The sequence below is a fragment of the Uloborus diversus genome, chromosome 1 (genome assembly GCF_026930045.1).
Source record: "Uloborus diversus isolate 005 chromosome 1, Udiv.v.3.1, whole genome shotgun sequence".
NCBI lineage: Eukaryota > Metazoa > Arthropoda > Arachnida > Araneae > Uloboridae > Uloborus > Uloborus diversus.
The window spans coordinates 38,775,565-38,797,342 of record NC_072731.1 but is presented as its reverse complement, the minus strand read 5'-3'; the positions used below and the strand labels follow the sequence as shown (position 1 = coordinate 38,797,342).

Below are 21,778 nucleotides of genomic sequence, written 5' to 3'. Positions count from 1 at the left end.
GTTGGCAACGCGAAGGCAAACTTGTCCGAACTTGTTTACTTGGGTTCTTGGTTTTACACAGGAGAGATACGTGTTGTTTTGTGCAATATACCTTACAGGAATGCTTATTTTGTGTTAGTTTAGATTCAGTAGTTGTGTTTTGAAGTAAAAACATTAGAAAATGCCAGTTTCTTCAAACTTGAAGGTTAATTAAAAGTTAACTCCAACGTGGTGTGTATCTATAACGCGCCATTGTCAGATGATGTTTTGTTTTGGACTGAGTGTGAGGATTTATACCATAAAAAGGTAAGTTCTTTATTTTAGAATTCACATAAAAATTCTCACTTCGGAAATTCTTTGTTTTTTACAAATCCTTGAGGGGTTCTTGTAGCTTTTAACTTTATTTTTACTGTATGTTAATTAATTTTACAAAAATAGTTTGGTTATTTTGTTCTAAAAGTTAATCCTTATCGATGCCACGAATTATTTAGACATTAACGTGCCTCCTTTAGGTACTGAATTTTAAGTTAACAATTGAAAGTTCTTTCGGTTGTACTCTTAAAAATGCTGAATTTTATTAATAAATCTGCACAATAATGGTGCATATTTCACACTTAAAACTGTCATTATTGTACACTGAACGGAAGGAGCCACCCTTGGGTGTACATACACATGAATATGCATAATATACATAAATATACATAATTGTGACCATACTCCGACTGTAATGTATATTAACAGTCGGAGGGATAACGGACCGAGCGAAGCGAGGTCCTGGCGAGCCCGAGGTCTCATAGTACTTTCGTAATGAGACCGAGGCAGGGCCGGCGAGCCGAGGTCTCATTACGAAAGTACTATGAGACCGAGGGCTCGTATCCCGGAGAAATGATGAAAAAAAATTAATGCATTAATTTCGACTTGTAATTAATAAAATAATTTATTTCATTGTATTTTAATATGTTTACAAAAAACCCCGGCCCTGTACATTTTTGAAGCATATATTCGTGATATTTTTTGTTGTGCTTTTATGTTGTTTTTATATATATTGTGTTCTGAAGTGCTTTGATCATGTTTTTTTTTATCTGATTTTTTCCTGTTGGCGCTAAAAAAGCATCGCTAAGAACGATGTATGACGTATGTCGTCATACATCGTTTTCTTGGCGACGCTTTCTTGGCGCCAACAGGATAAAGTCGCCAAGGGTGGGGTATATCACATCAGTTCCATATTTTTAAAAGATGAATATATGAAAAGTAGTTTTACAGTTAAAAAAATGGAAAACAACTTGTCGTAAGTTTTGAAAAGTCAATTGAATTTTTTTAAGCAATGAAAAATGCTTTAAAAAACCCCAAATTTCCAGATAATATTATTTAAAAATTGAAATTTTTCATTTTATGAACTTTAGGTTATTTGAAATAAAAGATTATAAAAAAAATAGACTTCATTATCGGCTTGGTCAATCGAGGTTCTAATGTTTATAATCATGTAACTTTTAACTTTTCTCTTCCGACTATGTTTATTCAACATTTACTTTGGCAAAATCAGGTAGAAATAGAAATGTGAAATAGGTAAATACCCAGTGGATAGATAATTTTATTTCTTTTTTACCCTAGGCCTAATTTTAAAAGACAAGTTGGTGTCATTGTGGTACTCGACTTGCTTTGGACTTGAAATTTTTACTGTTGGCCATGATATAAGATTTGGGGGGGGGGGGGGAGAATACAGCACTTTTTTGCAGAAAAGTTTTAAGAAATTATTCAAGTTCACAGACAATTTTAAATTTTATCTAGGTCTGATGACAAATGCACTTTTTTTGCTATTCTATACAAATTATATTAATGAGAACAAGCTATCACATTTTTCTTAAAACTTATTATTCATAGTGAAATATCAAATGTCCCAATGATTGGTTTAAAAATAGTAATTACGTCAATGAACTATAGTTTACAATTCACACTCTATTAATTTCATCCAGATAATACATTCAGCAAAAAGAAAGTTTTGACACAGGGACAGATTGTACCGCTGACTTTGTTACTGGTAAATTTAGTGTATATTCACATGACAAAATCTTATTTGAAATCTTCCTTTCAACACAAAAAGGCATTCACTTAAATTACACATATGCATTTTTGAATTTAAAGTAGAGAAAAAATTCAAAACTGTAGATCACAATACTATATAAAACTATATTTTCCAAGAACTTGAGTACATGCTACAAACATAAATGACATAAAACAAAACAAATAGAGTTATGACAACAAGATATTGTAACTCTTAAATATAAGTACGGGTAAACTGTCTACTATTTTATAGTTTGAACACCTAGCAACGAAACAGTCGTATAAATTATTTGCCTAAAAGAACAATTTAAAAAAGATAAATCGTCATTGACGAAAATAAAGCAAACTTATGACAGGATAAAATTTTTTAAATGTGAAAACATAAAAGCGCAACAATAATGTGTGTGTGTTGCATTTACTTGAAAGTAGTAACAAAAAATAAAAACTTTGGAGAAAAGACCATTGGATCGACATCTTGCTAAATATACATCGATATTTCTTTTCCAAATAAGAATCAAATGACTAGAAAAATATTCTTGCGCGCTTTTGAAACTGACACAGAGGCTAAATTATTAACGAAAAATGTAACAACTGCAAGTTAAAAAATCTAAAAGGTTTACGAATTAGAAAACGTAATGGGATCGTTTTCAGAAAACAAGCAATTAATCTAGAATGTTCCATGATGCACTGCAGTTGATTTGATTGCATATCAAAAAAAACCCCCATTACATCTCTTTTACAAAATACGCAGTGTTTATCAAAAGTAAATACAACAACAAAGCGGGAAAATTTCGCTGTTTATAATCAACAATAACACGACCATTCTCACAACACCAAAACAGTAGACAAGCACTATGCATGGAATTGAAACCTTGACGATTTTTTGGTAAATATATTGCACATTTTAAATATTATACAACTAGTATTTAGATTCTTTTTACCAAATAAATCAACGAATGCAAAAGTTATGTGGCATATATACAGCTGCCACTGTAAACTTACTGATAGCATAGCAACACAACAACGTTTAGTAGTTAAAAATTGTAGGGTTGAAGTTGAATGTTTATCCTTGTCAAAAAAGAAGCCAGAATTGATGATCTTCGTTGATGGAAATAATTAAAAAATCATGCGACTGCCAAGTTATGACCAATAAAATTTCCTAATATTTCTCTCACCTGTGGCAAAGAAAGTCGACATTATACCCACACTGCACTGCGAACTGTAGGTGTGCAATGGCAAAGGTTATAATACATCTGGCAACATTCACCGTTCACAATCTCTTGCCATTTGAAGAATTTAGCGCCACATGGCGACAAATTTTTTTCTTTAGCGCATATTTTTTAAATAACATAGTCGTCAAAAACAAAAGTACGATCAGAAAATTACCGCCCTTCCAGTGGAGGATCCAGGCAGAATTCTGGGAGGGATTCTGATTTAATTGGAAGTCGATATGAACTAAGTATAATATGAACTCCGAAGTAAAGGAGGCACAGGGGTTTCTCCCCCGGAAAATTTTGGAATTTGTAGTCTTAAAAACGCATTTTAGACGATCTTTGGTAATGTTAGGGGATAAGAGATTTGGTGGCGCTTCCCTGTCTATTTTTCAAAATTTTAGCTCTAAGAATACAGTTTTAGATGATCTTTGATGATGTTGGATTGAGGAGAGACTTGAGCTCCATTCTAACGAAGGAAATTTTTCTGATTTGTAATCTTAGAAATTCATTTTAGCTGTCTTTCGTAACATTAAGGACTCGGGTGCAATTCCATTCCCTCGCCCATTTTTCGAAATTGAAATTTAAAAAACGCAAACATTATCTCCGATAATGTTAAGAAGAGTTCGGGGGTCTCCGGCAGATTTTTTTTTGCAATTGTTGAGCCAAAAACGCAGTTTAATACGATCTTTTCGTGATGATACGTGGAGGAGAGATTCGAGGGCCCACACCAAGAAATTTTTCGAATTTACAATTACAGTCTTAAAGATGCATTCTAATTATTTTTGGTAATGGTAAGGGAGAAAAGGTTTGGAGCACTTCCCCGGAAATTGTTAGAAATTGTAGCTTTAAAAAGGCTGTTTTAGAAGATTTTTGGTGATGTTAAGGGGAGGAGAGATTAAAATGCCCATCACAGGAAATTTTTCTAATTTATATAGACTTTAAAACGGCGTTTTGACTATCTTTGTTAAGGTTTGGGTTTGAAGAGTTTCGGAGGTCCACTTAGAACGAAAAAAAAAAGGATTCGATTTTTTTCAATATAAGCCTGGAAAGAGGGTTTTAAAAAGCTACTTGAAACTTTTTCAGCGTAGGTTTATGACTCCTCGGCATTGTTTTTATATTCATGTTAGACTTCGAGGAATAATAAGGATTTTTTAGTATTTAGCTCTAAAACGGTGTTTTAACTATTTTTGAAACTTTTTCAGAGTGACCATGCCCCCCCCCCTTCTCTCATTGCTTTCCTTATTGTTATACTTCGCATGCATTATAAGAGAAATTTTTTCTGAAAAAAAGGGGATTTTAACTATTCTTGAAATTTTCTCGGAGGGTCCATGGCCCCCCTAGCCCCTTTCCTGGATCCGCCCATGCGCTCTTCTTTCAGAATTATTTTGGTTTTTGATGTGGGACTTATAATTAAGCTATAGAAAGACCCCATATTTCAGGGGAGTGGGGGGAAGGGGCAAATCCTGTAATAAAAAGCAGTTTCTGTTCTGTGACTTCAAGCCCGGATTACCCGATAAACCAACCTAGGCCCTGGCCCTGGCCTAGGGGCGCAAGCCGAAAAGGGCGCATGTCATGGAGAAAAAAAAATCAATAAAAAGCTTCTTGAAAAAAAAAATGACACGCTAGTATGTTCATAAGAAAAACTCAATAGATTGCAACCAGTCTGCTATAGGCAGAAAAAAAGCAATTGGAGGAGAGGGGAGGGGGCGTACTGCTTAAGTCGAAGTCCTTTTCCGGGTCAAAGCAGATAATTTTCAGTATTTTTGATTTGAACAATAATTTCTTTAAACTATAGCTTTGTCTACGGGCGGACTGGGTCCTCCGAGAGGGCGCCAACCTTGACTCCCGTGGGCGCACAGGTTCGAAAGCGCAAAAAAAGGGGGGGGGAGGAAAAAAAACGATTTCGCACAGGTTTGAGGGCACGAAAAAAAAACACGGGATCGCACAGGGTCGTGGCCTAACCAAGAAAAACAACGAAAGCGCACGTGTTCGAGGGGGGAGGACACAAAGGCGCATGGGTTCGAGGGCGAAAAAAAAAGGAAAGACGCACGGGTTCGAGGGCGCACCGGCCCGTGGGCCGATGAGTTAGTTCGCCCCAGGCTTTGCCAAAGTGAAAAACTTATTAGAGGTACGTCACACGCAGGAAAATTAGTAAAATCTAGAAAATGTTCAGTTATAAAACGTGTTACTGATGCTATTTATTTTTTCACTTGAGGTCTTTAAGTTACGATAGTAAGTATGTGTTTTGCAATTAATAATTTATTAATTCATATTTATTTATGACTGCCAATCATCAAGGATACATAATCATAATGTTAAAATTTTTGGGATGGGGAAAGTATCAATTTACCGAATGACAAAATACGAGCATGCACACGTGCCAACATCAATAAAAAGAGAAAACAAACATCCTTACAAAAATGTTTTTGAAAAATACATAGTTAAATATTTTAAGAAAAGAAAAAATTGGGCACGATGTTTTACAAAATAATATATATATATATATATATATATATATATATATATATATATATATATATATATATATATATATATATATATATATATATATATATATATATATATATATATATATATATATATATATTTTTTTTTTTTTTTTTTTTTTTTTTTTTGACTTCTGACATTTTGAATTCAAATTATGTTTTTCGCAATCACAAGTTGCGAGTTGAGACAAGACCCTACTCATTGGGGGCTATTGTTTCTAGAAACGGCTCCTGTCCTCTCAAGCCCACCCCTCCTCCTGAGCGGTTATGTATGTGTATGTGTGTAAGGACGTGCATCTGTGTAGACGTGTGTGTATGTAGGATATGAACGCCACCACCTAGGAGGGGAGAATTCCCGTGGGCAGTGCTGCTAGTCGAGGCCCAGGACCAGAGGAGCAGCTCTTGCATGGGCCGGTGGACGGAGGTGCTGCAGAGGCCTCTGGTCCATTCTGAAAAAGGAACCGGACATCAAGGACGGTCAAATGAAAACAATAAGCAATCGTGATTGCTCAAAAAAAAAGAAGATTACAGACAAAGCAAAATAGGGGGAGGGAGGCGTTTTCTGAACTGTTAACTCCATCGTTTTACGCAATCAAAGGTGACCTATATTTGCGCTTTTATAACTTTAATTTCAGAAAACTTCAGAGGAGATTCCAAGAACCTGATTCCACTATCCTCTTCAAAGATTATTTATACTTTTTTTTTTTTTACAAACTATCAATTTCAAAACGTTTACGAGTGAGACGTAAAAAAACACATCACTTCCCACAACATCATCAAAGATGATTTTCAACTGCGCATTCAGGACTTAAATATCGAAAAATTTCTGAGGTAAACACCATTTCTCTCCCTAACATCATCGAAGATAGCAAACAATTTCATATGTAGGACCTGGTTACCGCCTCCGACGTCATCCCTTCTCCTACATTGTTAAAATCGTCCAAAACTTTGTTGTTACGACTGCAATTTCGCAACACCTACGGAAGAGAGTTACCGAACCTTATCCCTTCTCGTAATATCATCAGAGATAGTTTCCAATTGCGTATTTAACTCTATCATTTCAAAACTTTACTGGGAAGAATGGCCTGACCCCATTCCTATCCGGGACGTCTTGAAAGATGTCCTACAATTTTTTGGTCTTCAATTTTGAAAAGTTTCCTCGCTAGTGTCACCAATCGCCCTGGCATCAAAAAAAAAAAAAAAGATTGCTAAAAGTTGTGCTTTAGGACCTCAGTTTCGAAACATTTTCAGATGAGTTCTTCTGACTCCCACAGTCACCAAGCATCATCATTGTAGACATAGTAGAGGTTATAATAGGGCGGTAACTTACTGAATATACCTGCCTTGCCTGCAATATTCGAGTTGAACCGAACCATTGTTTCGGTCACTCGTCTGATCAGTGCTAATTCTATGTTAGCTACCAGTTTGTTTGGCACTCTTGGCTTCCTTAAGAGGTTTTCCACCTCCAGCTCAGTTAGTCCTATGCCGGGCTGATGAGTGCTAATAAGCACGAAACTGCAGTCCTCGGCTGGAACTGACTGAGCTGGCGGTGTATTTCATGTATTTCTGCCTTAGCCCTGGCTATAGGGCGGTAACTTACTGAATATACCTGCCTTGCCTGCAATATTCGAGTTGAACCGAACCATTGTTTCGGTCACTCGTCTGGTCAGTGCTAATTCTATGTTAGCTACCAGTTTGTTTGGCACTCTTGGCTTCCTTAAGAGGTTTTCCACCTCCAGCTCAGTTAGTCCTATGCCGGGCTGATGAGTGCTAATAAGCACGAAACTGCAGTCCTCGGCTGGAATTGACTGAGCTGGCGGTGTATTTCATATATTTCTGCCTTAGCCCTGGCTATAGGGCGGTAACTTACTGAATATAGTAGAGATTGCCAAAAATTTCGTTTTTGAGACTGTAATTAAGACGTGGAGGAAGGGGGGGGGTGTGAAATGAGAGTCCCCGAAGTCATCCCTTTCTTTAACATCATCAAAGACAACGTAAAATTTTTGCATGGGTGACACCCGGGTCGGTAGTTGGTGGTGTCACCTCTCCCCCCTCCCCCCTAAAAACGCAAAAAAAAAATTTTTTTTTATGTTCTATGTAAGCTGAAATGCATTTTAGCTTCATATTTTTCAAAAATTTGCAATTCCACTTTGAATGTCACACCCCAGACAAGCGAAACCTGGGATGAACCACACCTCCTCCCCCCTCCTGTAGCGACACCACTGCAATTACTTATGTTGGACTTCAGTTTTGAAAACCTTCCAGGGCGAATTCCGAATGCCATATTACATCCCGTTAAATCGATTTATATAGCCTGAAATTGCATTTTTAACGCTTCAATTTCTAAAATTACTCGGGGGAGCACACCCAAACCTTCCTCTCGGCATTGAAAGAAGACAAAGAATGAAATACATCCGTCATTTTGTCAAACAGGATGAAGCGTGAAATCTTCACGTACCACTGGATGCTGTGCTAAGCATCCGAGAATGGCTTGAGGGATGGGGATACGATTTCGGTAGAATGCGGATATGTGAGGTGGGGCGTAATCCCTAAATTTGGCCTAGGGCGTAAATAGATGTTAATCCGGACCTGACTATATTCTATAATGTGTACCCCCCGATCAGGCATAGATTACCCAAAAGCCGAAAAATGCGCACATCACAGTGAAAAAAATAATAATAAAATAAACAGCTTGTTGAAAAAAAAAAAAAAAAAAAAATGTGGCGATCTAGTATATGAAGAAGCAAAGTTCAACTAGAATAGATTGCAACCAGCCCGTTAAGCAGAAAAAAAAGCAATTGGGGGATAGGGAAGTGGCGTAATAATTGAGTCGAGTTCCTTTTCTGGTAAAAGCAGATAATTTTCAATGGTTCATCCCAAAACTCGCCCCAACCCCTTAGGGAATAAATGTCAAACTCGGGAGGATTCGAAAGGAACAAAGGGGAAAGGGGAGATAAGAATTACAATAGATGCCTTCTCCTACAACTCGAGGGAAAAGTTTAGCAAGAGGGAAAATTTTCAGGGATATTTTTTCGTGTATGAGACCGCCATCTTGGATTACAAAATGCTAATACTGTCTCTCTAAAAGTTCCCCTGTGAAGATATATTGAGTTATACAACTTGTTTCTCATTAATTGTTTTTTTGTTCAAAATATTTTAAGATTCTTGACGATATCATATTCTGTACTGTAAATGGAAGAAAATTTTATTTTAAAACTTTATTATTAGGCAGAGGCGTTTCCCAAATATTTCTGAATCTCTTCGAGAAATATCTTATTATCTTTTATACAGTACATTTATTTTCAAACCGAAACATTTTAAATGTGATTTAATGTGGATGGCTATTTAGAATATGAATATTATGGATGTGCTGAGTAAAAAAATAATTTTAGTCGTAAAAATAATAAAATCGGAAAGTTTTTTAATATGAAAAGTTAATTTAATTCATGCGCTTGTTAATTACATACGTTCCTAAAGTTAATTATTCTTATCTGAACTTGATAACTGCAAACTACATTTCCACAATGTTCAACCTATATTATTACTTAATAAATAAACCGAAAAAAAAAAAAAAAAAACAGCTCCTATATAAAGAACAAATTTAGTAATTCAGAAATAGCATGAAAATAATGAATTAAAACTAACTTCTCGTATTATTCACATAAAGTTCTTTATTTTCATGAAGTACACATTAGGGCCATTTCACGGAAAGCGGTCACTTTGTCTCACAAATAACGCCTCACATATTAGATTAAAAATAATAAATTTAAATCGACATTGAACAATATCTTGTTAAACACACATGTATGTGCGATTTATTAAGTAAAAAAATTCGTTATTCCTTTTTAAAATTATTAAACTTCTTAATGCATCTTAACCCTCATATGCTAGACAAAATGGCTACTTTTTCGTGGACTCAAATTGCATACTTAATTTTTTCACTGGTTCAAATTATTATTTTTCAGCAAATGAGATATGCTTCATTGACATTGGAAATTTAGCTTTCAAAACCTACAACTTGTATTGTCATTGCAAAACTATTAGGGTTATCTTCAAAAAGTATCTTTTCCGTCACACGCCTTTTAACAAAAGCTTTAAGAAACAATTCATTTTATAAAGTTTCTTTTTTTTTTTTTTTTTAATTTTTTTTTTTTAACTTCATCAAAAGTATATATCTATTTAAACCTGCCAGCATGTTTTAACAGTAATTCCTATTTTAACATATTTTTGGTTCACAGCATGTGAATTCTCACCTCCGTGGCATGTCAAACACCTGGTGTTACTGTTTCTGTTGCTTAATAACTGGTTCTTTATTTATTATTTCTTTCACAAGTGTCCCGAATGCTAACCTTTTAAGTATATTTATTTTTTTAATATTGTGTTTTAGTTCGTTTTAGAAGCATAAAGAATTACGTCAAACAATAAATTCTCACCTCCGTCACAAAATGCCATTTCTCATTAACAGATGGCAGTAATGACATCACATTTTATTTTCCCTTATGCGATGGAGCCCCCTTGTTTATGTTCAGCCATATAGAAGTTGTGAGATTTTACTTGAAAATCAAGATAGATTTGGTTTTAAAAACCGAGTGTGGTTATTGGGAATTCTCACTTCCGTGAACTTGAATTTCAAAACGTAAATTAATGTAAAGAAAAAAAAGAAGTTCGCATGTTTTCATATGCTTAACATGAGCAGATTTTAGCTACTAAGAAAAAATTTATTTCCCTGAAAAATTTATCAATTAGGCTTATATTAATGGAAAATTCTTCACCTCCGTGACAGACCTTATCAATGTCATTATTTTTGAGGTGAGAATAAATGATGAAGGCGAGGAAATACCTCAATTTTAGACAATCTACCAAAATTATAAACTACCATTGCATTCTCAAATTTACTAATTTAGAAATACATTAATACTATACAATTTTTAACATCAATTTGAACTAAAAGGATGACTGAAGTTTAAGCCGTACTTAAATTAAGAGCTTAATATAACATTCACACTAATCATTAAAATAACTAATTGTTTGTACATTTAACAAAATTACTCCTTTGATATTAAATTAGCTTCTATTTTCAAACACAAGTTTCTTTCATTTTTCTTTTTTTAATTTCCGTGAACAAGGCTTTTTTTTTTAATTTTTTTAATTATTTATTTATGAGTAAAATAATTGAAATTTATCCGAGGCATTGCTTATAGTTATTTCTAGTAGCTAACACTTTCATGTAAGACTAGAAAAAAAAACAGAAAAAACAAAATATTTTGACCCAAAAGTTACACATTCTGGAGAGTGACCCATTAAGTAATTCATACAGCCTATTAAATGAGGTTGACCTTGGATGTGCCACACATGACGCATAAATTCAAATTTAAGAAAAAAAACTCCTTTTTAAAAAAAGTACACACAGCGTACGGTAATGTCCACCAGGGGCGGATCTAGAGGGAGGTCATGGGGGCCATGGCCCCTCCCAAAGCCTTGTGATTGTAGGAATTTTTTTTTAACAAAAAAAAAATATTATGAGAAGGTAACAAAATTTAGCACATGTGTTTTGCGGAAAAAGAAGTGTAGGCCTTAATTGGGAGATAAATTATATCCCTATATTCAAAACAAAACTTTCATTTCCAAAATTTTTCTCCATCTTTTACATTATTTCTCGATTCAAACTACAGACACTTGGACGATCTCTTAATGCTGCTGTTCTCAGAGTATACCTAGTGTTCACAAGAACAAAGAGAGCCTAAATTTTCGTTTTTATGACTTTAATTTCGGAACTAGGGGGAGAACTCCCCTTTCCTATGCCCTTTCACAAATGCAACAAAAAATTGCATTTTAAGTCTTTTATTTGGAAAAAATGTCAACGGAAACTAGCTTATTCAGCCCTTATCACTTAACTTTCTTAAAAGCAACTTAAATGAATTTTTTTGGGACTTCAATTAGAAACGATTTTTAATAGGACCCCCTCCCTCCCTAGTTTATATCGTGATGATAGCTTAAAAAGAAGGTTTTTGGAAGAGCTCACGAATTTTCCACCCCTTTCTAAAATATGTATACATATAGTTAAAAATGGAATTTTTAGAGCCTCAAAGGCAAAATATTTCCAGGAAGGAAGGATTCTAAGAACCTTCACACTTCCTTTAATGTAAGCAAACATTACCTAAAGGTGCATTTTTAGGCTTGACAGCTGAAGAGCAAGAAGAGCACACCTCCTCTTCTAACTTCTTAACGTATAATGACAGAATATTTTGGTTTCTAAGCTTTATTTTCAAAAAGTATTTTGGGGCCAACGCCCGAAACCTGACCTTTCTCCGTACATCATCGAAAATAAACAAAATGCGTTTTTAGTTTCATAATTTTCAAAAATTACTCGGAAATTTAAATTTTGAAACATTTTCGAGGGAGATTCCTAAATCCACCCCTCACCTAATGTCTCCTTACCCCAAAAATCGAGTTTTTAAAACTTCATTTTAATAAAATTTCTGGGGAGTTCGGAGTTTGTTCAAAACTTTCGGATGGCCCCTCCCAAAACAATCGGCTGGATCCGCCACTGATGTCCACAGCCCTGCATTTTAATTACAATACAGAAAATAATGCCTTTTAAGTTCAGAGCTTCTTTTTTTTTTTTTTTTACAGTGGAATTATTTTTATTTCAGCTGACTTTGTTTTTTCTCTGCACTTCATTGTTAAAATATGAAAAACAAGACAGAGAAGAAAAAAAATTCTATTCCTTTTTCCTAAATGTTTGTGCTATTTTCTGCTCCGTGATGAAATGAAACTTTTCTGAACCATGTTTTTGAACTTCATAGAACAAAACGATATTTTTGTAAAATTGTGTATTAATTCAATCTTTTAACTGACAAATATTTTCGTGATAGAGAAGTAACAATAAGAAACTGTTAATTTTTAAATCATTTTTCATGCACTAGGTTGATAAATTCAAGTTTATGCGTTTTGACGGAATGACTGAGGTGGAGTGGCTTTTAAAGTCCATTCATTACTATAAAAATTAACATATTTTTAATTAAGTTAAAAATTGTTGCCTTTAACTTATATGACACTACTGTTTTGTTTACGTGTCCATAGTTAATAACCATGGAAGGATTGAGGAACATTGCCTCGAGATTTTGGACTTTTTTATTTATTCACACATAAGACAACACGAGAAAGATTTTCAACGTAAAGAAAGGAAATAAACCACTCAGAGCATCCGAGGTTATCGAACCCACGTTTACCGGCATTTGGAGCGAAGTTTCTACCACAAAGCCACGAAGGCCCCCAACGCATAATGAATGAGGCATAATGAGTGATATAGTTCACAAAATCATTCCAATAAATTAATGAAAAAAAAAATATTTCTTTAAAATTGTCATTTTCGTGGAATTGCCCTTCACTGAAATTAGAAGCACAGTGAAAATTCGTTTTTACATACATAAAATACGCTTTATCATAAAATCTGTGATTCTTTTTGGTAGGAATATATGTGTAGTTTCAGCTGATTCAACTGGAGTGAGTATTTTGATGACAAGATTTTTTTTCTTCGGTAATAATTTGCCTTCGTTGTAACTGTAACAGATATTTCAATAAAATACCTTTTTATCAGGAGCGGCACGGATTTTCATTCTGTTCTTTAAGTACTGAGTATTGCAACTAAATTGTTTATTCTATGAGTTGAGAGATTTTTTCACTTGATTCTGATTCAACAATCAGGATTGCTCATAGTGATCACATTATCCAATGTCTTACGTTTGTCAAAACCTACTCTCCTTGCAAACGGTAGATAGCGAGTAACGTGATCATGATCATGTTTTCGCATGTACAAATACAGTGTTTATTTTTATTGATTACTTTTTGTTCTGCTTATATACATTTTGAGACGACAAATCTAAGTTTATTGATATTTCTATTTCTTTGCTTCTTTTATTGGCAGTATCTTTCGGATTGGAGAGTTAAAAGTTATTATCATATTTTTTAAACTTTAAACGATTTTCTACGAAGGTTTTAAATGATTCTAAGCGTGTTTAAATTAGATGCTATTTTCTTTAAAAGAGAGAATTTTGATGGGGCAGGTGTAATCTTTATCAGGATTTTTTTTTAATTACTTTACGGACTATGTTTGGAACTTATACAAAATTATGTGTGCACATTTTAACTAATGAAACAGAATCTTTCTTTTTATTTCGGAGTAGAAAGGAAACTTTACACTTTCTCTAAGAGTTTTTATTTAATTTTATAGCACGAGCAGAGCCCTGCGGGTATACTACTTGTCATTAATAAACTGGCTAGTGAAACGAAGAAGACTGACAAAAAAAAAAAACTGTTTGGTACATGACCATTTTTTTTTCTTTTGAATCTTTGCGTGGGAGGGGGCGGGCAATATCCCCTTCACCATTTAGTTGATCTATAATATAATTATAAAATGAATATAAAATAGCATTTAATATAAAAAATATGTTTTCTTTCATCGGCAAAAACATTTAGGCACTCACACACACGGAAGGAAAAAAAATTTTAAAACTAACATTTTGGAAGCCTGGAAAACAATTAAATTAGTTTTTGTTGAAAGAGCGTAAGTCAACGTACAAAATTACGTCTTTTTCCTTTAAATAATTCAATTTTAGGCGCTAACTCTCCCTACCCCCCCCCCCCCCCCCCAAATCGTTAAGCAAAATAAAAATTCTGAACTGGTACATGGATATGATTTCCAATTATACTTTCAAATTGTCCTTTACTTAAAACCACGCTTGCTCTGCAGTTTATAATACTGGCGCATTTCCAGTACGGTCTATTCGTGGATTTGTTGTGAATCCTGTATAAATATTCGTAGTGTAATATTAGTTTCCTCTGATTAAATCGATGAATTTAATGCTGTTCATTTTAGGACTGAACAACGATTTTGGAAAAAAAGGAAAAAGTCCGAGTAAAAATACGCACGTGTTCGGAACCGGGAAAAATAATCCGTATAGAATTTCCTTACACCGATTGTCCCCTAAACCAAAATCCCTACAACCAGTTTGAATTGACGTACCCCACACCCCCCACTGGGATATTCCCAACCATCATCCCCATCCCCTTGGGGATTGGGGCGAAAGATGGTAGACACGATTTTCAATATCTTTAAGTTGAACAATAATTTCTTAAAAATATACCTTTGCCCAGGGGCTGGCTGGGTCCTCCAAGAGGGCGTCATCCTTGACTCCCAAAGGATGCACAGGTTCGAGGGCGTAAAAAAATGTTTAAAAGAAAACGATGATGTATAATAATGTATGTTATCGGGGTTTGCTTCCAACATATTATTTTTATAAATATTTTTATTTAAAATTTCATCATGGAGATCACAACAAAGTGGATAAAAATGCATGGGATGACCCGAAATATGTTTTAAATAGAAGAAAAATTAAAATATAGAAAGAAAATGATTCCCTCGAATCCCCCCCCCCCTTCCGTTTCCAAAATTTTGAAAATGGTCTAAAATTTCAAACATTTTTCGAAGGAGATTCCTCAAACCCTATCCAGTCACCCAGTGTTATAGGTCCTACAAATGCATGTTTACAGTTTTCATTTCGAATTTTTTTAGGGGAAGATCTCTAAAACGCCCTACCTTCACATCGTACCAGTAAGTCTAAAATTAGGTTCTAAAACCCTATTACTCCTCGTAATGTCATCGCAGGGTTCGTACGCTCCGAGAAAACCTGGAATTGTCAGGGAAAATGACGCAGGTCAAAATGTCAGGGAAAAGTCAGGGAATTTTCCAAATTCGCCCCCAAATTTTATTTTTTCAATTTTTTCCCAGGGAATTTTTTTTTAAGGAGAACTAATCTTCATTTTTACCGATGTTTCCTAAAAAAATTGTAAAAAATTTGAGGCAAAATGACACTAGCAATAAAAAAAGTGGCAACCTAAAAAAAAAAACTTCCGCAGCCGCCATTTTTGACCGTCAATCATGGGCGGATTTATGGGGGGCAGAGGGGGCAATGCCCCCCAGTTTTGGGAGGACTCTATGTAGTAACACATCTTCCAAAAATTAAAAAAAAATTCTTTTTGGAATAGTTTAGAAGGGCATGGGTGGATTTATAGGGGGGGCATAGGGGCAATGCCCCCCAGTTTTGAGAGGATTTTATGTAGTAACAACACAACTTCCAAAATGTTAAAACAAAAAAAATCATGACTTTTTCTTTTTTGAATTGTTTAATGAAAATGAAGAGAAAAGCAAATGTCCTTTTCTGATGGGAGAAAAGAAAAGGGGAAAAAAAAAAATTAACTCTAATTTGAATTCCGAAACTTTGAATTCAAATTATGTTTTTCGCAATCACGAGTTGCGACAAGACTCTACTGGTTAGAGATATTGTTTCTAGAAATGGCTCCCCCGCCCACGCATGTCCCTCCTCCTGGGTGCTTACGTGTATATAGTTGTGTGCGTGTGTGTGTAGGCTTACGTGTGTGCACGTAGGGGTGTGTATATGTGTAAAGGCGTGCGCGCGTAGACGCGCATGCGCATGCGTGTGTAGGACATGGACGCCACCGCCCAGCAAAAGTGGATTCCGGGAGACAGTGGGTCCGGGACTCAGGTCCAGCCTCGCCGCCGCCGGTGGACGGTGATGCTGCAGGCCTGGTCCAAGCTGAAAAAGGAACCGGAATATCAAGGACTGTCAAGTGAGAACAATAAGCAATCGTGATTGCTCAACATTAAATACAAATAGTACAGCTGTCACTGGGGTGCTGAAAATGTGTCTAAATTCACTATTTTGGACTGAAAACCATTTGGGCAAGTATATGAATGAAAATATAGGCTAAACGAGCTATACATTAAGCTGCAACACTTATGATAATTGACAATTATTTAAAAAAAAATAGAACCTAAAACAAAGGGGGAAAACTCCCTCTCCCCTATTCGCGCTAACAGAACGTTCTACTCGTTATGATTTGCGTCCACATTTCAAGTATTTATTTGTGCATAATATTTATGTTCTTAGTATATTAATTGGCATTTTGAGAAATTCTAAAAAAACATAAGTTTTTTCCCCTTCCCTCTCTCTCTTTTTTAAGAGAGAAAGAGAATAAATACTATCGCAAACTGAGTAAATTTTAGTTATCTGAGTATTCTGATTAAATGAATCTTTTAATTTAGAGGGAGAGTACAATTTTACTTATTTTATAAATACTGTTTAAAAAGTAAGGTAAGTCATAATTATCTAAGTCTAAGTGAGTCAGTCCTTGCCATTATTGAAATCTAAATAATTGAGTCATCAAAAGTTTTGGAAAAATTTGCTGAAATTTTATAAAAGTCTATAAAAACCTAACAAAGATTGGTAAAATCGTAAAAATCCTTTAACCGTAAAAACTGACGAATTTTCGTAAAAATTACGAAAAATCAAGCAAAATTTACAGGTAAGAGTGAATTACAAACAAGGTCGAATTTGCCTATAAGATAAACAAGCTGTTGCTAATGGCCCCTGCTTTGAAGTGGGTCCCTAACTCCCCAAAAAAAATTCATGATTCGTTCCTTAAAAATGGAAATTACTTGAAAAAACTAATTTATTTTTTAAGTGCTTGAAAAACCTTGAATATTTGGAAACGTGTGGTTACAAACCTTAAATTTTAAAATTTCTAACAAATGGTAGAGGGAGAGGAATGCCAACATATGTCTAGTTCAGTTCCTTGCCACATCCTGTATTAAAAATGTAAAAATCATGGTTCTCACGTTTGTAATATATTATTTGAAGTAAAGTTTTGTGACTCACATGTTTCATATCTTGCTATTTATTCAATCCTGAATGCAGTATTTTGGAAATTCTTTTGTATTGATTGCTTTTATCTTACTTCTTCTGCATATTGTCTATCTGTTTAGCACGGAAAAAAAAAACACACTACTTCTATTTCTTTTCGTTTTCTGCCCCACTTGCAACTGAAGAAAAGTTGTTGCCATGAGAAATCTATGGTTTCTTTTTTCTTTTAAAGTTAAAATAGTTATTTCTCCCAAAGTAAGAACAGGACTGCAAAAATTTACAATCAAGTACTAAAATACCAGAGACTGGAAAGTACAAATGAAGGTCGTTAAATAATTTTATTTACTCCAGAGTCCTTGAAAACAACTAGATAAGTCTTTGAAAATTCTAAGTAAAGTAGGCTCCAATTACGTCTACTGCATATTGTTAATCTGTTTAGCCAGGGAAAAAAAAATGATACAGTACCTCTATTCCTTTTCGTTTTCTGCACTACTTTTAATTAAAAAAAGGTTGTTGTAATGAGAAAACTAGTTTATATTTTCTTTCAAACTTAAAATGGCTGTTTCTTACAAAGTTTGAACAATACTGTACAACTGTATAATCTAGTTATCATTTTCTATGTCTATCCAATTAACCTTTATAAGGCTTCAAAATGCAGAATTTTATATCCATTTTACAAAATTTCCTCCGGGGGAGAAACCCCCGGCCCCCTAAAATTGGAGATATTCTATTTCCCACTTAAAAGGGAGCCCTGCGTCAGTGTTGATACCAGTTCCATCTCTTAAAGGTCAATTCAAAAAGGACACGCATTAATGAAAACGACACACAGAAAAGTAAAGCATGGACTTATGCATATCAGGAAACAGACAAAAACATAGGAGTGGGGGGCAATAAAAATGTTGCTAAAAAAAATAAAAAAAATCCTGCCCCCCCCCCCCCCCCCCCCCCCCCCCCCAGGAACTCAGTCCTAAATCCGCCTATGCCGTCAATAGTTCCCAAGAAAAAAAATTTCTCGCGTGAACAGGAATTATGCACACATTCAACAGGGAAGACGACAATTGACTACTTCGGAAGCACAAGCCTCAAGATGGGAGGATCGGTTTGGGAAAATCGCTTTTTTGATCAGAAAGTCTTTTCAGCTACGCGTGAAACGTAGTCGTCATTTTGGTCATTTACAAGATGGAAGTAGACACGATCTTTAAATGCCTAAGTTTCCAAAATCAAAGCAGAATTGGATGTTTTCTGTAGTTGAAAACTAATAAAAATAGCGTAAAATGTGCTGCATTTTTTTTTTAAATTTTTTTATTGTTATTATCAATTTAAATAATTTTCTTGAGAAATGGAAAATTTTGCTCTTAAAACTTAATCTTACTCTTATTGACTTGGACGAAAATGTGTTAAAAACTTTTCAAATGAATGGGGTCGATTCCAAAAGTTTAAAAGTTTTTTTTTCTGAAAGAGCATGCTTAAAAACATAGGATCTGATCACTTTTTAAATAATTTATTAAAGTTTAATATTTAAAAAAAAAATACTTAAACCGGTGCGATTTCATTGTTTACGCTTCTGTCGTGTGACATCACAAATGATGAAATACCATTCAATGTTGCCATTCACAGAACGCAATATTTAATTCGCTTCTTGATTATCATAACGTGGAAACGCTGTAGAAATGTACAACATTTTCTTCTTTTTTCTGACGACGATTTTTGAATGTTCCACTGGATGTTTTTTTTTTTTTTTTTTCGTTAGACGGATGGATTATGATAGCGTGGTTGCTGGGCAAGTTTTGCGATAAACAATAGAGTTGCGGAATTATTTTTACATATGAAATATAGTATTTGATGTTTTTTTTTCTTTTGTTTATTTGGCGAAATATTTTAAATTGCAGTAAAAACCGCTTCACTCGCTAAATAGAGTTTTAAAGCAACTGTAAATCTAATTTAATGATTTGACGAAAATTTTTAAATTCCAAAGAAACTTAAACAGGTTTTTTTTTTTTTTTTTTTGAAAAAGTGTACGCATTTTATTCAAAGAAAAATGATCATTTCACATTAGAGGGGGAGGGGGGGTCAATTTTTTGTATTCAATGGATTTCCATTAAATTTTTAGCACGGGCATCGCTGCCCGGGTACTGCTAGTACAGCATAAAGAAAAAGTAGTAAACTTAAAACTGTTATAAGATAGCCTATATAATCCAAAACGTATCAATAAAATTGCTTAAAATTGGAGGATGATAGAAAAATTTTACAAACATATTCGTTTTCAGCACCAAAATGTATAAGAAGCACACAAACTAAATTGAGGAACAGAAAATTCGTTAACATTTGTTTTTCAGTGTAATTATTAATAAGGGGCTATTCATTAATTACGTAAGGGTCCCGTGGGGAGGGGGTTAGAAAAATCTCTACATACCCTTACTTTGGGATGGGGTGTGTGTCAAACCCATTATTACGTAATATTTTCCAAATCGATAGTTTATATTAGAAATCGAGCGAGCAAGTGGTTTGGCAGGGATCATATTTCATTTGCTTCTGGAAGGAAAAAAACACATTAAGGATTGCGGTTTTTTACTTGTTTTACGAAAAATGAATAGCGTAAAATATGATACAAGAATCGAAAATGTATGGCATATTTTATTTTTAATTAGTATCGCATCATATAATATTTTTGAAGTATAAAAATCTTTGATTTATGTCAAACTGGGAGTTTTAGTGTAACTGATTCTTTTTCTACTAACATTTTATTTTTTTCAAGAACGAAATGGAATCTTAAGTAAGAATAAAGGGGAGGTATTATAAAAATCTTACGTACCCTTACTTAGGGGTGGGGAGGGGGTAAAATGGCCAAAATCATCCTTACGTAATTAATGAATGGCCCCTAATAGACAAGGGCGTGCACAGGGGAGGGGGGAGAAGGGACACCTGTTGGCCCGGTCCCCGAGTCTGAAGAGGCCCGATATTTTTCAAACTAAGCGTGAAACATACGGGTAAACAAATGGAGGGAGCCTGGAAAAGTCATTTGTGACGGGCCCCAAAATTTCTGTGCACTCGTATGCAATAATAAAACTGAAAGTCTGTATATCTAAATATTTGGATCTCTGTATGCCTGGATGTCTGTTACGCGCATAGGACCAAGACCGTTCCGCCGATTTTCATGAAATTTGGCACAAAATTAGTTCATAGGATAGGGGTGAGAACCTCGAAGCGATTTTTCTAAAATTCAATTTTGTTCTTTTTCTATTTCAATTTCAAGAACATTTTAATGAGCAAATTATCATAACATGGACGAGTAAATCACCGAATTATTATAACGTGGAACCGTAACATGAGAGAGCAAACGAACATAACAAACTAGCGAGAAATTCATCATCCACTATTTGTAAATATACAGGGGAACCAAATGACCTTTTAATTTTCTCCTTCGGCCAAAGCCGTGCGGGTACCGCTAGTTATAAATAAAGTTCACAAGCTCTTAACACTTTCTTGTTTTCATTTGAAAGTTTATATTTATCACTGAAACGTAATCTAAATTTTCATAAAGCAGAAGATTGAGAACACGATATCGTTTCTCCAACAACAATAAACACATATGTTCGGTATCTGTGTTTTTCAATGGCGATTTATCCGAACATGAGAAATGAAAGAAGAGTTCAGGGAAATTCGTTTAGGTTTAGGGGCCATCCATTAATTTCGTAAGGATGATTTTGGCAATTTTTGCCCCCCCCCCTTCCCTTATGTAAGGCTACGCAAGGTTTTTCACCCCCCCCCCCCATTCTTACGTAAGATGCCATTTCCTTTTTCAAAATAATAAAATAACTGATAATATCACAGGAATCGTTATTAAATTTACTATTATTTAATTAAATGTTTTTGTGAAAAAAAAATTTACTAAAAAGTTAAAATCCAGACTGAATGTTTTTTTTTTTTTTTTGTCATTTTTTAGCCTACTTTCCCAGTAAAAGTCAGAGCAAGACGAAAAAAGCGTGAAAGAAGGTTTAATGCATCTTGAACATATTACAAAAAAACAAAAAAAAAGTCAAAATTTTAAAAAAATAATTAAATAAATATCGAAAAATTAAAAATTGGAAAGTAGGTGTAGAGATGGGGAAAAATGTCTGTCGGTCTGTCTGTTTGTCCCCCCCCCCCCCCTAATAACTTTTGAGTGAATAGTCCGATTCGAACAATTTTTTTTTTTTTTTGTTCGAAAGATTTCGGCGAGGACATCTCATTCCTATATTTCATTTTTTTTATTTGAACTATTTTTTGTTCAATTTTGAACAGTTCAAAAAAACTT

At 34.4% G+C, this 21,778-nt stretch overlaps 1 protein-coding gene across 3 annotated transcripts in view; it reads right to left on the bottom strand.

The window, feature by feature from the left end:
- Window positions 1–21,778, bottom strand: part of LOC129229416 (dnaJ homolog subfamily B member 6-like) — a 111,206-nt gene that overhangs the window by 47,393 nt on the left and 42,035 nt on the right. The window contains exon 1 of one of the 3 annotated variants that reach the window (XM_054863729.1): window positions 3,216–3,313. The exons of 1 other annotated variant lie outside the window; for it this stretch is intronic. The gene's annotated coding sequence lies outside the window, so the exon portion shown is untranslated. Of the gene's footprint in view, window positions 1–3,042; window positions 3,314–21,778 lie in introns of those variants that run through there. One more of the 3 variants, XM_054863721.1, reaches the window with a different exon arrangement.